Raw genomic sequence first — 17552 nt, forward strand, 5'->3', positions numbered from 1 at the left:
TGAGCCCCAAAGTCTGAATCCCAGAGTCTTAGCCATTGAGTCTCAGTACCAGAGTCTCAGCTGCAGAGTATCAGCCACCGCCTCAGCTCAGAGTGTGAGCCCTGGAGGCTTAGACACGGAGTCTGAGCCACAGCTGCAGTCTGAGTCCCAAAGTCCAAATCTCAGACTCTCACCCATTTGAGCCAGAAAAAGCAAAGCAGAATATTAAATCCATGGAGCACCCACAGGGCAAACAGCGAGCAGATATGGAACAGCCAAGGCACTCACTGAGCAGGCAGGGAGCAGCCATAGAGCCAGAGCCAGGTAATACAAAGTCCCAGCTGTAGCTTATCAGGCTGCTTTAATCCCAGCTGGTCGTTTGACCCTCCCCTGCCCCAGCCCATCGAGGGGAGGGTTCTGGGTGGGGCCTGTGGTATATGAGGCCCAGCCTTTCCTCAGGGAGCTCATTTGGGGTTCAGCTCTCATCAGAGTGAGTGCAAAATTTTTTCTCCCCCCACTGGGTTTTTTTCCCCTGGTCCTGTCCAGTCTGCGAGGCAACGTTCATCGCCTATGTTTGGGTGCAGGCTGGCGCAGAGACAGGGTTTTCTCAGGCAGGGCATTTTCAGCTCTCCTGGGACCGTTATTCCCGAGGAGTTTCTCAGAGTGAGCGAGGGCTCGCTATAGGCACAGATGATTTGCGATTAAATTTGGCCTGCACTGTAGACAGCAAGGGGATGCTTTTGGGATGTGTGTGTGAATGTGTGTAAGCTTAGTGAGTTATGTGTTGTAGACTAAAACATTTTTTCCTTTTCAGATATTTAGACAAAAAAAAAAAAGAAAAAAGAAAAAAAAAACGTAGCCGGGCTTTTGATGCCGGAAAAGGGACGTGTGACGATTCATATGTGATCAAACACGGTAGGTGTACGGCATTTTGTGTGAGTCATAAAGAGTTGTGGGATTTATAAAGATGAATTGTCCCTTGTGCAAAATGTCATTTATGTATGTAATTATGTGTAACTGAAGGATAGAATGTGAGTAATTTCTAAACTAAATGCAAGGTCAATGTGAATTGGATTGATTGTAGAATGATTGTGTCAGTTTGGGGATTAGGATTGAGATTAGGGTTAGGGTTAAGATTGGGATTAGGATTGAGATTGAGATTAGGATTAAGGTTAAGATTACGATTGGGATTGAGATTGGGATTAGGATTAGGATTAGGATTGAGATTAGGATTAGTCTTGAGATTGCGATTAGGATTAGGATTTGAGATTGGGATTGAGATTAGGATTGGGATTTGGGATTAAGGTTTGGGGATAGGGTAAGGGTTGGGGGCACAGATAATTTCTGGGGACATGTTTAAGATTAATGGGCAGAGTTGGTGTTGAGGGTCTGTCCAACCCTATGGTGTGGAGACAAACCTAGGGGCATGTCCAACCCTAGGGTGTGTCCAACCATAGTAGGGTGTCTAACAATAGGGGGTGGAGTCAGCCTAAAGGGCGTGGCTAACCCTAGGGGGATCAGTCAAGCTTGGGGGTGTGTCCAATCCTGGGAGGGGTGGAGTCAGTCTCGGGGCGTGGCTAACCCTAGGGGTTGGAGTCAAGCCAGGGGGCGTGACTAACCCTCGGAGGGGTGGAGTCAGGCTCGGTGGCATGGCCAGTCCTATGGGGTGGAGTCAAGCTAGGGGGCGTGAGTAACCCTGGTGGGGGCGTGGTCAGGGTTGGTGGCATGGCTAGGGTTAAGGCTGGGAGTTAGGCTAGTGGGCGGGGTTAGAGTTGGGGGCGGGGCCAGGACTAGGGGGTGGAGTTAGGGCTAGGGGGTGGTGTTAGCATGAGGGGGCGGGGTCCGTGCTCGGGGACGTGGTTTAGCTGCAAATCCCACCCAAATTTGGAAAGGCAGAGGTTAGGTTCAAGATCACCAAAAGACTTCTGTGGAGCAGCAGTGGCTGTGTAGTTCACATAGATAGAGCACTATACCAGTAAAGGTAAGGCCTCTGGTTCGAGTCCTGCAGGGTACACTCGTGGGTTAGGGTTAGTGTTAGGGAGGATAGGGTTAAGGTTAGGGCTCCTGTTAGGGAGTTAGAGATTAGCATTAGGGCTCCATTACATCTATAACGTGTATTAACACCTGTTGCTCCATTACAACTATTAGGGTTAGGGCTCCCTTAAATCTATTAGGGTTAGGGATTAGGGTTAGGGCTCCATTACATCTATGACATCTATTAACCTCTGTTGCTCCAATCTGACTATTATGGTTAGGGTTAAGGTCAGGGCTCCATGACATCTATTACATCTAGTTGCTCCATTTCATCTATTAGGATTAGGGTTAGGGATTAGGGTTAGTTTAGAAATGGGGAAAAATTGGTTGGAAAAGTCCAAAATGGCTGCAAAGATGATAGAAATAGGCAAAAATGGCTGGGAACTGGCAAAAATGTCTTAAAATTGGTTAGAAGTGGGCAAAACTGGGTTAAAAATAAATAAATAAAAAAAGGCTTTAAATGTGTTAGAAATAGGGAAAATGTGTTAAAACAGGCCAAAAATGGCTTGAAAGGGTTTAGAAATGAGCAAAATTGGGGGTAGTGGCATCGGGTTGCTGTGTGTCCAGCAGGGGGCAGTATAGTGCCACAGGGTCAGCCAACTGCACCTCCCCTCTGGTCTATGGGGGGGCTCTATGAGGTATCTATGATGGGCTATGGGGTTATAGGCATGGAATTGGTGTGTCTGTGGGGTGTCAATGGAAGATATGGGGCTCTATGGGGGGCTATTGGAGGCTATGGGGTGTCATGGGGGTATATGGGGTGTCTATGGGAAAGTTATGAGTGGCTATGTGGCATCTATGGAGGATATGGGGTGATAGGAGTATTATAGGGGTGGAAATGGGGGCTCTGTGTGTCTTGATGGTGGGCCTATGGGGGCTATGGGGCACTACGAGTGTCTATAGGTCTCTATGGGTTCATATGGTTCCTTATGGGTTCCCTGTGGTGCTCTGTGGGTCCTTACGGGTCTCTACGGGTCCTTCTGAGGTTTCTATGGGGTATCTAGGGGTTGCTATGGAGTATCTATGGGTCCCTATGGGCCTCTATGGGACATTCACCCATCGGTGGCTGCTGTCACTGCCACTACTTTCCCTGCCAGCACCATTGGGAGCGCTTGGAGCCACTGCCCCACAGCGGCTTCTGGCCTGGGAGGGCACTGGGGGCAATGAGGGGGCCTTGGGGGGACCGGGGGGTAATGGGAGGCAATGGGGGGTTAATAGGGAGTTAATAGAGGGTAATGGGGGGCAATGGTGGGGAAATGGGGGTTAATAGGCAGTAATGGGGGGCAATGGGGGGGGTAACCTAGACAAAGTAGACCTGTTAAGCCTAGCCAGGGTAGACCTGATAGCCCTATTCTGCCAATCTGCTAAGATGTGTGTTGGAAATTGTATGGAATTGCCTTCAGTATTGCTCGGTGAATCTGCAGAGCTTCCAGTCTGCTGGGGAAAAAAACACTAACACTTCTTATTTAACAGCAGGAAAAAAGCCATCGGCCAGGTCCTCCTCTGCTCCAGTCAGCAGCCGTGTGGTGAGTGGGGCAGTGCAGTCGCCGCTGTCACAGTTCACACCTCATGTCCTTCTAGCACATCTGTAAGGAAAACTTTATTTAGGAAAGGTCTCATGCAGTTAAAATCGTTCAACCCTTCTAGGCAGTCTCTGCAGTCAAATACAGCTGTGCGGTTTTGTGTCAATCACTCAGAAGTGACTTTACTACTGACTAATGATGAATCTTGCCTGACAGACCAAAAGAGCTTCAAATCCGACAGAAATGGGCGAAACTGGGTTAGAAATGGCCATAAATGCCTTAAAACGGGTTAGAAATGGGTAACAAAGGGTTAGAAACAGCCGAAAAATGGCTTAGAAAGGATAGAAATTGGCAAAAATTATTTAGAAATGGAAGAAATGGGTTAGGAATGGCCAAAAATGGCTTAAAACAAGTTAGAAATGGGACAAGAAGGCACAAAGTACATTAGAAATAAGGAAAAATAGCTTAAAATGGGACAGAAGTGGGCAAAATTGAGTCAGAAATGTCCTAAGACAGATTAAAATGTGTTATAAATGGGAAAAATGGGTTAAAAATGGAGCAAAATGGATTAAATTTGGCTAGAAATGTGCAAAATGGATTTAAAATAGGTCAGAAGTGGGCAAAATTGGGTTAAAAATATCCTCAGGTGGTTGAAAATGTGTTAGAAATGTGAAAACTGGGTTAGAAATGGTCAAAATGGCTTAAAATGGGTTAGAAGTGTGCAAAATTGAGTTAGAGATGTCCTAAGATGGCTTAAAATGTGTTAAAATGGGGAAAATGGGTTAGAAATGGAGCAAAATGGATTAAATTTGGCCAGAAATGGGCAAAAACGGTTTAAAATAGGTCAGAAGTGGGCAAAAGTGGGTTAAAATGTCCTAAGATGGCTTAAAATGTTTTAGAAATGGGAAATACGGGTTAGAAATGGGAAAAATGGTTAGGAATGGGCCAAAATGGCTAAAAACAAGTTATAAGTGGGCAAAATTTGCTTAAAATGGGTTAGAAGTGGAAAAACTAGGTTATAAATAGTCAAAAATGGATTAGAAACGGCCAAAATGGGTTAAAACAGGTTAGAAACGGCCAAAATGGGTGAAAACAGGTTAGAAAAGGCCAAAAAAGGGTGAGAAATGGACAAAAATGACTTAAAACAGGTTAGGATTGGGAAAAGAAGGCATAAAATCTGTTAGAAATAAGCAAAAAATGGCTTAAAATGAGTTAGAAGTGGGGAAGATCAGGTTAGAAATGTCCTAAGATGGCTTAAAATGTGTTAGAGGTCAGAAAAAATGGGTTAAAATGGGCTAGAAGTAGGCAAAACTGGATTAGAAATGTCTTAAAATGGCTTAAAATGTGTTAGAATTGGGAAAAATGGGTTAGAAATGGCCATAAACAGTTTAGAAATGGGACAAAATGTCTTAATAGGGTTAGAAATGGCCAAAATGGCTTAGAATGGGCTAGAAATGGGCAAAATTGGGTTAAAAGGGGCTAGAAGTGGGAAAAATCGGGTTAGAAATGTCCTAAGATGGCTTAAAACATGTTAGAAATAGGAAAAATGGGTTAGAAATGGCCAAAAATGGTTTAGAAATGCCCAAAATTGGTTAAAACAGGTTAGAAAGGGCCAAAACAGGGTTAGAAGTGGACAAAAAAGGCTTAAACCAGGTTAGACATGGGAAAGGAAGGCATAAAATATCTTTGAAATGGCCAAAATTGGGAAAAATCGGTTTGAAGTGGGTCAAATTGGGTTAGAAATGTCCTAAGATGGTTGAAAATGTGTTAGAAATGGGCAAAATGGGTTAGAAATGGCCAAAACAGGGTTAGAAATGCTCAAAAAGGGCTTAAACCAGGTTAGACATGGGAAAGAAAGGCATAAAATGTATTCAAAATGGCCAAAATTGGGAAAAGTGGGTTAGAAGTGGGAAAAATTGGGTTAGGAATGTCCTAAGATGGCTTAAAATGTGTTAAAATTTGAAAACTGGGTTAGAAATGGAGCAAAATGGATTAAATTTGGCTAGAAATGGGCAAAAATGGCTTAAAATGTACTAGAAGTGGGCAAAACGAGGCTAGAAATGGAAAAAATGGTTTAAACATGTTAGAAATGGGCAAAAGAGTTAGGAATGGGCCAAAATGGCTTAGAATGGGAGCTGGGTCTCTATAGTTTGGAGAAGAGGAGACTGAGGGGTGACCTTATTAGTGTATATAAATATATAAAGGGGGAGTGTCACGAGGATGGAGCCAGGCTCTTCTCAGTGGCAAACAATGATAGGACAAGGGGTAATGGGTACATACTGGAACACAAGAGGTTCCACTTAAACTTGAGAAGAAACTTCTTCTCAGTGAGGGTGACAGAACACTGGAACAGGCTGCCCAGGGGGGTTGTGGAGTCTCCTTCTCTGGAGACATTCAAAACCCACCTGGACACATTCCTGTGTAACCTTATCTAGGTGTTCCTGCTCTGGCAGGGGGATTGGACTAGATGATCTTTCGAGGTCCCTTCCAATCTCTAGCATACTGTGATACTGTGACTGTGATAAATTGGCTTAAAACATGTTAGAAGTGGGCAAAATTGGGTTAGAAATATCCTAAGAAGGTTGAAAATGTGTTAGAAATGTGCAAAATGGGTTAGAAATGTCCTAAGATGGCTTAAAATGTGTTAAAATGGGAAGAATGGGTTAGAAATGGAGCCAAATGGGTTAAATTTGGCAAGAAGTGGGCAAAAATGGCTTAAAATTGGTCAGAAGTGGGCAAAACCAGGTTAAAAAGTCCTAAGATGGCTTAAAATGTTTTAGAAATGGGAAATACAGGAGAGAAGTTGGCAAAGATGGTTAGGAATGGGCCAGAACGTCTTAATCGTGTTAGAAGTGGGCCAAAATGGCTTAAAATGGGTTAGAAGTGGGCAAAATAGTTTGGAATGGGCCAAAATGGCTTAGAATGGGCTAGAAATGGACAAAATTGGGTTAAAAAGGGCTAAAAGTGGGCAAAATTGGGTTAGAAATGTCCTAAGATGGCTTTAAACATGTTAGAAATGGGGAAAATGGGTTAGAAATGGCCAAAACCAGTTTAGAAATGGCCAAAATGGGTTAAAATGGGTTAGAAATGGAGCCAAAACAGGGTTAGAAATGCTCAAAAAAGGATTAAACCAGGTTAGACATGGGAAAAAAGGCATAAAATGTATTCAAAATGGCCAAAATTGGGAAAAATGGGTTAGAGTGGGCCAAATTGGGTTAGAAATGTCCTGATGGTTGAAAATGTGTTAGAAATGTGAAAACTGGGTTAGAAATGGTCAAAATGGCTTAAAATGGGTTAGAAGTGTGCAAAATTGGGTTAGAAATGTCCTAAGATGGCTTAAAATATGTTAAAATGGGGAAAATGGGTTAGAAATGGAGCAAAATGGATTAAATTTGGCTATAAATGGGTAAAAATGGCTTAAAATTGGTTAGAAGTGAGCAGAATCGAGTTAGAAATGTCCTAAGATGGCTTAAAATGTTTTAGAAATGGGGAAAATTGATTAGAAGTGGACCAAAATGGATTAAATCTGTCTAGAAATGGGCAAAATTGGGAAAAATGGGTCAGAAGTGGGCAAAGTTGGGTTAAAATGTCCTAAGATGGCTTAAAATGTGTTAGGAATAGAAAAAACTGGGTTAGAAATGGCCAAAATGGCTTAAAATGGGTTAGAAGTGTGCCAAATTGGGTTAGAAATGTCCTAAGATGGATTAAATGTGTTAAAATGGAAAAATTGGGTTAGAAATGGAGTCAAATGGATTAGATTTGGCTAGAAGTGGGAAAAAATGGCTTAAAATTGGTTAGAAGTGTGCAAAATCGGGTTAGAAATGTCCTAAGATGGCTTAAAACGTGTTAAAATGGGGGAAACGGGTTAGAAATGGACCAAAATGGAATAAATTTGGCTGGAAATGGGCAAAAATGGCTTAAAATTGGTTAGAAGTGAGCAGAATTGGGTTAGAAATGTCCTAAGATGGCTTAAAATGTTTTAGAAATGGGGAAAATGGATTAGAAGTGGACCAAAATTGATTAAATTTGTCTAGAAATGGACAAAATTGGGAAAAATGGGTCAGAAGTTTGCAAAGTTGGGTTAAAATGTCCTAAGATGGCTTAGTGTGTTAGAAATAGGAAAAACTGGGTTAGAAATGGCCAAAATGGCTTAAAATGTGTTGTAAGTGGGCAAAATTGGGTTAAAATGGGCTAGAAGTTGGCAAAATTGGATTAGGAGTGTCTTAAGATGGCTTAAAATGTGTTAGAAATGGGAAAAATGGGTTAGAAATGGACCAAAATGGAATAAATTTGGCTGGAAATGGGCAAAAATGGCTTAAAATTGGTTAGAAGTGAGCAGAATTGGGTTAGAAATGTCCTAAGATGGCTTAAAATGTTTTAGAAATGGGGAAAATGGATTAGAAGTGGACCAAAATTGATTAAATTTGTCTAGAAATGGACAAAATTGGGAAAAATGGGTCAGAAGTTTGCAAAGTTGGGTTAAAATGTCCTAAGATGGCTTAGTGTGTTAGAAATAGGAAAAACTGGGTTAGAAATGGCCAAAATGGCTTAAAATGTGTTGTAAGTGGGCAAAATTGGGTTAAAATGGGCTAGAAGTTGGCAAAATTGGATTAGGAGTGTCTTAAGATGGCTTAAAATGTGTTAGAAATGGGAAAAATGGGTTAGAAATGGCCAAAACTGGTTTAGAAATGGGCCAAAATGGCTTAAAATTGGTTAGAAATAAGCCAAAATGGGTTAAAAAGGGTTAGAAGTGGGTGCAATTGGGTTAGAAATTTCCTAAGATGGCTTAAAATGTGTTAGAAATGCAAAAAATGGGGTAAAAACGGCCAAAAAGTGCTTAAAAGAGGATTAGAAATCGAGAAAAATGGGTTAAAATGTGTTACATATGAAAAAAAAGGCTTAAAACATGTTAGAAATGTACCCGGTCCTTAGACTTAGTGCCTAATTGGTGATCTTAGTGCCTAATTGGTGATCTTAGTGCCTAATTGGTGATCTTAGGGTCTGCTTCGAGGACTTGGTGTCAAATTTGTCATGTTAGGGTCTCATTTGTGATCTTAGGGTCTGCTTGGAGTACTTAGTGTGTAATTTGTGATCTTAGGGTGTGTTTGGAGGATTTTGTGTCTTATCTGTGATCTTAGGGTCTGCATGGAGGACTTTGTGTATTATTTGTCATCTTAGGGTGTGCTTGGAGGGCTTAGTGTCTGAGCTGTGGACTTAGTGTCTAATTTGTGATCTTAGGGTCTGCTTGGAGGACTTATTGTCAAATTTGTGAGCTCAGTGTGTTCATGGTGGACTTTGCGTCTAATTTGTGATCTTAGTGTCTGTTTGGAGGACTTAGTGTCTAATTTCTGACCTAAAGTGTCTAATTTGTGACCTTAGTGTCTGCTTGGAGGACTTAGTGTCTCATTTGTGATCTTAGGGTGTGCTTGGAGCATTTTGTGTCTTATTTGTGATCTTAGGGTCTGCATGGATGACTTTGTGTAGTATTTGTCATCTTAGGGTGTGCTTGGAGGGCTTAGTGTCTGAACTGTGACCTTAGTATCTGAGCTGTGATCTAAATGTCTGAGCTGTGGACTTAGCGTTTAATTTGTGATCTTAGTTTCTAGTTTGTGATCTTAGTGTCTGTTTCAAGGACTTATTGACAAATTTGTGATATCAGTGTGTTCATGGTGGACTTTGCGTCTAATTTGTGAGCTTAGTGTCTAATTTGTGAGCTTAGTGTCTAATTTGTGAGCTTAGTGTCTAATTTGTGAGCTTAGTGTCTAATTTGTGAGCTTAGTGTCTAATTTGTGAGCTTAGTGTCTAATTTGTGAGCTTAGTGTCTAATTTGTGAGCTTAGTGTCTGTTTGGAGGACTTAGTGTCTAATTTGTGACCTAAAGTGTCTAATTTGTGACCCTAGTGTCTGCTTGGAGGTCTTAGTGTCTAATTTGAGATCTTAGGGTCTTCATCGTGGATTTAGTGTCTATTTTGTGATCTTAGTGTCTAATTTGTGATCTTAGTGTCTGTTTGGAGGATCTAGTGTCTAAGTTGTGATCTTAGGGTCTGCTTAGAGGTCTTAGTGTGTCATTAGAGATTTTAGGGTCTCCTGGGAGGACTTAGGGTCTAATTTGTAATCTTAGGGTCTTCATGGTGGATTTATTGTCTATTTTGTGATCTTAGTGTCTAATCTCTGATCTTAGTGTCTGCTTGGAGGACTTAGGGTCTAAATTGTGATCTTAGGGTCTAAATTGTGATCTTAGGGTCTAAATTGTGATCTTAGGGTCTGCTTGTGATCTTAGTGTCTGCTTGGAGGACTTAGGGTCTAATTTGTGACCTAAGGGTCTAATTTGTGACCTGGGGTTTAAGGTGTGATCTCAGGGTCTGCTTGGAGGACTTAGGGTCTAATGTGTAAGCTCAGGGTCTAATGTGTGAGCTCAGGGTCTGCTTGGAGGACTTAGTGTCTAATTTGTGATCTCAGGGTCTGCTTAAAGGGCTTCTTGTTTAGTGTGTGATCTCAGGGTTTGCTAGGAGGACTTAGCATCTAATTTGTGACATTAGTGTCTGCTTGGAGGACTAGTAGGTGCTTGGACCAGTAGGTGCTCCAATCCCCTGATCATCCTCGTGGCCTCCTCTGGACTTGTTCCAACAGTTCCATGTCCTGTTTATGTTGAGGACACCAGAACTGCACACAATTCTCACGAGAGCAGAGGGGCAGAATCACCTCCTTCGACCTGCTGGTCACGTTCTTTTTGATGCAGTCCAGGATACGGTTGGCTTTCTGGGCTGCGAGCGCACACTGCAGCCGGCTCATGTTCAGTTTCTCATTGACCAACACCCCCAAGTCCTTCTCTGCAGGGCTGCTCTGAATCTCTTCTCTGCCCAACCTGTAGCTGTGCCTGGGATTGCTCCGACCCAGGTGTAGGATCTTGCACTTGGCATGGTTAAACTTCATCAGGTTGGCATCAGCCCACCTCACAAGCGTGTCGAGGTCCCTCTGGATGGCATCCCTTCCCTCTGGCGTATCAACCGAACCACACAACTTGGTGTCATCGGCAAACTTGCTGAGAGCGCACTCAATCCCACTGTCCATGTCACCGACAAAGATGTTGAACAAGACCGGTCCCAACACCGATCCCTGAGGGAAACCACTCGTTACCGGTCTCCAGCCAGACATCGAGCCATTGACCACAACTCTTTGTGTGCGGCCATCCAGCCAGTTCTTTATCCACTGAGTGGTCCACCCATCAAATTGATGTCTCTCCAATTTAGAGACAAGGATGTCATGTGGGACAGTGTCGAAAGCTCTGCACAAGTCCAGGTAGATGACATCAACTGCTCTGCCCCTGTCCATCAGTTTCGTAGCCCCATCATAGAAGGCCACCAAATTGGTCAGGCAGGATTTCCCCTTAGTGAAGCCATGCTGGCTGTCACCAACCACCTCCTTGTTTTTCATGTGCCTTAGCATGCCTTCCAGGAGAATCTGCTCCAAGAGTTTGGCAGGCACAGAGGTGAGACTGACTGGTCTGTAATTCCCCGGGTCATCCATTTTCCCCTTCTTGAAAATGGGGGTTATATTTTCCTTTTTCCAGTCATCGGGAACTTCACCTGACTGCCAAGATTTTTCAAATATGATGGCCAGTGGCTTAGCAACGTCATTCGCCAGCTCCTTCAGGACCCGCGGATGGATTTCGTCAGGTCTCATGGACTTGTGTACGTTTAGGTTTTTAAGATGGTCTCGAACCATATCCTCTTCTACAGTGGGCCTAGGGTCCTCATTCTCACAGTTCCTGTGTTCGCCTTCCAAGACTTGGGCGGTGTGGTGTCGTGGTTTAAGCCCCGGCTGTAAATTAGAACCACGCAGTCTACTTCCCCCCCCCCACTCCCCAGAGGGATGGGGAGGAGAATCGAAAGAATGTAACTCCCACGGGTTGAGATAAGAACAGTCCAGTAACTCAGGTATAACACAAATCACTACTGCTACCACCAATAATAATAATGATAAGAGAAATAACAAGGGAAGAAAATATGATACCACTCGCCGGAAAAGAGCCCGACCGAAAGGAGGACGTGCCCTTCCGGGTAGCTCCCAGTTACATCCCCGGGCATGACGTGCTGTGGTATGGAATACCTCTTTGGCTAGTTTGGGTCAGGCGTCCTGTCCCTGCTTCCTCCCGGCCCCTCCTCCTCCCTGGCAGAGCATGAGACTCACAAAGTCCTTGGTCAGTCTAAACATCAGTTGTTATCAGCTCTTCCCAGGCCAAAAGTCAAAAACACAGTGCTGCACCAGCTACTAAGAAGGAGAAAAACTGACTGCTACTGCTGAACCCAGGACATGTGGTCAGAGATTTTGCCAGTTAAGACTGAGGCAAAGAAGTCATTTGCCATATTAGGGTCTGCATTGTTAGGACTTAGGGTCTGATTTGTGAGCTCAGGGTCTGGTTTTTGCTTTTAGGGTCTAGTTTTTGTGCTCCTAGGATCTGCTTGGAGGACTTGGTGTCAAATTTGTCATGTTAGGTTCTGATTTGTCATGTTAGGTTCTAATTTGTGATTGTAGGGTCTAATTTGTGATCTTACGGTCTAATTTGTCATGTTAGGGTCTGCTTGGAGGATTTAGGGTCTGATTTGTGATCTTAGGGTCTGCTTGGAGGTCTTAGTGTCTAATTTGTGATCATAGTTGCTGGTTGGAGGACTTAGTGTCTACTTGGTGATCATACTGTCTGCTTGGAGGACTTAGCGTCTCATTTGTGATCTTAGGGTCTCATTTGTGACGTTAGGGTCTGATTTGTCATCTTAGGGTCTCATTTGTGATCTTAGGGTCTGCTTGGAGGACTTAGTGTCTCATTTGTCATCTTTGGGTCTGCTTGGAGGACTGTGTATTATTTGTCATCTTAGGGTGTGCTTGTAGGACTTAGTGTCTGAGCTGTGATCTTAGTGTCTGAGCTGTGGGCTTAGTGTTTAATTTGTGATCTTAGTGTCTAATTTGTGATCTTAGGGTCTGCTTGGAGGTCTTATTGCAAAATTTGTGATCTTAGTGTGTTCATGGTAGGCTTTATGTCTGATTTGTGAGCTTAGTGTCTAATCTCTGAGCTTAATGTCTGCTTGGAGGACTTAGTGTCTAATTTGTGACCTTAGTGTCTTCATGGTGGATTTAGTGTCTATTTTGTGATCTTAATGTCTGATTTGTGATCTTAGTATCTGTTTGAAAGATGTAGTGTCTAAGTTGTGATCTTAGGGTCTAAGTTGTTTATATTAGGGTCTTCTTGGATTACTTAGTCTCTCATTTGAGATATTAAGGGGTGCTTGGAGGACTTACGGTCTAATTTGTCTTCTCAGGGTCTAATTTCGGATCTTCGGGTCCACTTGGTGTGCTTGGTGAGGGTGCAGCTTTGAGCCCTCTCTGAGCGTGTATCTGTTTCTGTTTCTTTTTCAGGTGGTGCAGCCAAGCCTGGAGAGGTGATGGTGCAAACTGCAGAGAGCTGTGAGGAGGTAAGTGGTTTGTGTGTGTGTGTGTGGTGGGTGAGCGTTGAGGAGAATGTGGCAAAGGGGCTCAGTATTTGTGTTTGGGATTGCAGGGCCTGCCCTCTACTTTTGGAGTCGGATGAGCGCTGGAGGTGAGTCAGTGAGGTAGGGAGAATGATGGTGGAGTCGGTCCCTTTTTGCAAACACCCTGGTCATTTCTCTCTGTTGTCATCCTAGGGCGTAAAGGGCACGGGAGGCCTGGTGTCACACTCTGGAACTGGTTTGGGACAGGTAAGGCGAGCACAATGTTGAGGAGCTTTGGAGGAGGCAGACGGCTTTCATGGGACAGGCCGGTGTGGTCAGGTGGAGTGATGGTGATGGCGGCCAGCACGGCGTGTTCCATTTTGTTTGTTTGTTTGTTTTGTGGCAGATGATGAAGAGGAACTTGGCAACGGCCGCAACATGGCTGGAGTCTGCTGCAGGAGTTCTGAGCAGTGAGGCTGCCTCGCGACCCCTGGCACTCTGCATGATAAGTAGAGGGACTCCTTTAGGGGGCGGGGGGGTGGGGGACAATGTTAGAATGGTAGGAAGGGGTTTGAAATGTAGCGTTCCGATGTAGTATCTGAGCCGGAATGTCAGAACTTCAGAGAATGCTGTAGGAGGTGCCTGGGAAGGGAAGGGTCAGCTGTAGTGAAGGTAGAGACTGAGAGTGAAATGCCAGGATGAAAAGGTGACGTTTGTGGGGCTTAAGTCCGGGGTGTTGCGTGAGGGACAATAGGTCACGATCCGTGGTGAAACACACAAAGGTGGGCAAGTACTGTTTGTCCCCTTTGGCTCCTCCCCGGAGCGTTCTGCTTTGGCTGCTTCCCAAGAAGTCCAGCTTTGGTTCCTACCCAGAAAGAGAGCCCTCTCCGAGCGTGTATCTGTTTCTGTTTCTTTTTCAGGTGGTGCAGCCAAGCCTGGAGAGGTGATGGTGCAAACTGCGGAGAGCTGGAAGGAGGTAAGGGGGGTGTGGGGGTGTGTGTGTGTGTGTGTGTGTGTGTGTGTGTGGTGGGTGGGCGTTGAGGAGAACGTGGCAAAGGGGCTCAGTATTTGTGTTTGGGATTGCAGGGGCTACCCTCTACTTTTGGAGTCACGGTCCGTGGTGAAACACACAAAGGTGAGCAAGTACTGTTCGTCCCCTTTGGCTCCTCCCCGGAGCGTTCTGCTTTGGCTGCTTCCCGAGAAGTCCAGCTTTCGTTCCTACCCAGGAAGTTCTGCTTTAGAAGTGCCTGGAAAAGTCCCGACCCTTGGAGACTTTCCTAGCTCTCGGTGGCTGTTTCTTCCGACGTGGGCTGGCCCCCTGCGTGGCAATGAGCATGCATTTTTGTGAGTCTGGAAGCCCGAGCCTCATGCTAGGCAAGGGAGGCAGAAGCTCATCCCACCCAGGCAAATGTTGCCTGCGCTGGGACGCCTGCTGTGGTTGAGCCTGCCGCCTCGCACTGCCGTGATGATGATTCTCGGAGCTGGTTTGCTGATGGTCTTCACAGGGTCCTTGGGGTTAGGAAGTTAAGCAAACATGATGAGAAGTAGCCTTTAGTATCTCTGTAGTTTCCTGTATTATTACACTAGTTGAGAGTTGTATGTTTGTCTCTGGTTTCCTCTCCCCTGCAATTCTTGAACTCTGGAACATATGCAGAGAGTTGTGGTCAATGGGGCAGAATCTCGCTGGAGGTCTGTGACTAGTGGAGTCCCTCAGGGGTCGGTGCTGGCACCAGTGCTCTTTAATATTTTCATCAATGACCTGGATGAGGGAACTGAATGTACCCTCAGCAAGTTCGCTGATGACACTAAACTGGGAGGAGTGGCTGACACACCAGAAGGCCGTGTTGCCATTCAGCGAGACCTGGACAGGCTGGAGAGTTGGGCAGGGAGAAACTTGATGAAATTCAAGAAGGGCAAGTGTAGAGTCTTGCATCTGAGGAGGAACAACCCCATGCAACAGTACGGGTTGGGGGTTGACCTGCTGGAAAGTAGTGAAGGGGAAAGGGACCTGGGGGTCCTGGTGGATAGGAGGATGACCATGAGCCAGCAATGTGCCCTTGTGGCCAAGAAGGCCAATGGCATCCTAGGGTGCATTAGGAAGGGTGTGGTTAGTAGGTCAAGAGAGGTTCTCCTCCCCCTCTACTCTGCCTTGGTGAGGCCGCATCTGGAATATTGTGTCCAGTTCTGGGCCCCTCAGTTCAAGAAGGACAGGGAATTGCTTGAAAGAGTCCAGCGCAGAGCCACAAAGATGATTAAGGGAGTGGAACATCTCCCTTATGAGGAGAGGCTGAGGGAGCTGGGTCTCTAGCCTGGAGAAGAGGAGACTGAGGGGTGACCTCATCGACATTGACAAATATGTAAAGGGTGAGTGTCAAGATGATGGAGCTAGGTTTTTCTGAGTGATGTCCAGTGATAGGACAAAGGGTAATGGGTGTAAACTGGAGCATAAGAGGTTCCATGTGAACATCAGGAAGAACTTCTTTACTGTGAGAGTGACAGAGCAGTGGAACAGGTTGCCCAGGGGGGTTGTGGAGTTTCCTACGTTGGAGATATTCAAGGCCCGGCTGGACAAGTTCCTGTGTGATGTACTCTAGGTTACCCTGCTCTTGCAGGGGGGTTGGACTAGATGATCCTTTGAGGTCCCTTCCAACCCTCGGGATTCTGTGATTATATATAACATAATTTCATCTAAAGGAGCCCACTAAATACCTGCATTGGCCTGATGATTGAATTTAATCTGACCTTTACTGGCAACTTAAAAAAGAAAAAGATATACCAGACCCTAGTATGATACCTAAAGATATTTATATAATTCTCATTCATTAGGAGAGAGCGTCTAAGTTTTTTATACTGTGCCAAAATCTACATCTTCAGCAGCAGCATGGCACCCCAAAACTTGAAAGTTTTTGATTCTGTGTTAATTTATGAAAATGTTACCTGTGAATAACTCTATAAATCAGAATGGTTACAGGTGGAAATTGTGTTTTATTTATTTCTAAATAAAGCTATTTGATTTAGTTGAGCTTAGTTAATTTGAGTCTGTTTTAGCTTAGGTCTTTCAGTTTAGCTGGAAAAACCCTCCCTTGCAGCCTGAGAAAGGAAAGCCGGGGCAGGAGCGGTGCTGTGGTGGTGCAAGAGCAGTGCAAGAAGAACCCAGCCAGAAGGGGCCAGGGAAGACCTGACAAGGGGTGGTGCTCAATACTCCAGAGGACAGCAGCAAGTCCCGGGGCCACGCTGGGGCCACCCTGGGAGTCCAGAAGGCTGCCTCCCCCCAGATGTGGGGCACGAGAGCCACCTGCATGGAGCACGAGCAGCTGCCTTTGGGACACCATGAGCCAAAGGAGCCCCATGAAGGGGCTGTGCTCGGCTGCGGAGGAAGGCAAAAAACCTCAGGGATGCTTGCTAGTCCAGCCTGGGGGGAAAAAAGCCCTTCCCCCCCCAGCTGCAGGACACGAGGGGCCACCTTCGTGGAGCATGAGCATCAGGCGATAACGCAGCCAGAATGGACCAGAGGAGCCCTGACAAGTGGTCATGCTCAGTGCTCAGAGGAAGGCAAAAAACCCCCGGGGACTGGTGCCAATCTGCCCCGGGGGAAAATTCCTTCCTGACCCCAGAGCTGGCGATCGGCTACTCCCTGAGCATGTGAGCAAGACCTGCTCCCAGTCCACACGCTGGTTACGCCTCTAAGGTGACAAGGGGACACTGGCACTGCCTTTTCTGCTTCCACCTGAAGCCATCTCAGGGCCTTCCAACAACAGCAAAATGCCACTGGCCTGATGAATCCTCGGAGCACCAATCCTTCCTGGGCTTGGCACTGGGAGCTCCAGAGCACTGGGGGAGGGCACTGAGCTACCTGTGCATCCTTTTTCTTCCGGCTACTGCCACTCTCTCCCCAGGAGGTGAGGACGGCAAGGTCCCCAACGACTGAACCAGGATTTCCATCCATCTGATGAGCTTTGAGCATGGCCCCTCCAGGAGTTGGAATGGCAGCAATGACCTCTTGCAGCTTCGCAGCTTCATGTCTTCCCCCCTTCAGTCCCCCCCTCACCTAATTCCCTGGTGCCCAGGAGATGAGGACCAAAGTTTCCCAACAACTAAAGCAAGATTTCCATCCATGCGATGAGCTATGAGTGTGGCCCCTCCAGGAGCTGGAATGGCAGCAGAGAACCTCTTGCAGCTTCGTAGCTTCACGTCTTCCCCCCCTCAGTCCCCCCCTCACCTAATTCCCCGGTGCCCAGCAGATGAGGATGGCGAGCTCCCCAACTTCTGAAGCAGGATTTCCATCCATGCGATGAGCTTTGAGCATGGCACCTCCAGGAGCTGGAATGGCAGCAGAGAACCTCCTGCAGCTTCGTGCAGCTCCAGGTGTTCCCTCCCTCAGCTCCCCTCAAGCAATTCCCCGGTGCCCAGCAGATGTAAGGTTGGCAAGCTCTGCAACGACTGAAGCAGGATTTCCATCCATCCGATGAGCTTTGAGCGTGGCCCCTCCAGGAGCTTGAACTGCAGCAGAGAACCTCTCGCAGCTTTGTGCAGCTTCAAGGGTTCCCCCCGTC

At 45.7% G+C, this 17552-nt stretch overlaps 1 long non-coding RNA gene across 1 annotated transcript; it reads left to right on the plus strand.

The window, feature by feature from the left end:
* The first annotated feature begins 681 nt into the window (after window positions 1-681).
* LOC308220302 lies at window positions 682-13225 on the plus strand. Its single transcript, XR_013956641.1, has 5 exons — window positions 682-894; window positions 3487-3539; window positions 12947-13002; window positions 13089-13127; window positions 13213-13225. It is a non-coding gene; the product is annotated as an uncharacterized lncRNA (long non-coding RNA).
* The last annotated feature ends 4327 nt before the right edge of the window (window positions 13226-17552 follow it).

The sequence above is a fragment of the Psittacula echo genome (genome assembly GCF_963264785.1).
Source record: "Psittacula echo genome assembly, chromosome: 4".
Classification (NCBI taxonomy): domain Eukaryota; kingdom Metazoa; phylum Chordata; class Aves; order Psittaciformes; family Psittacidae; genus Psittacula; species Psittacula echo.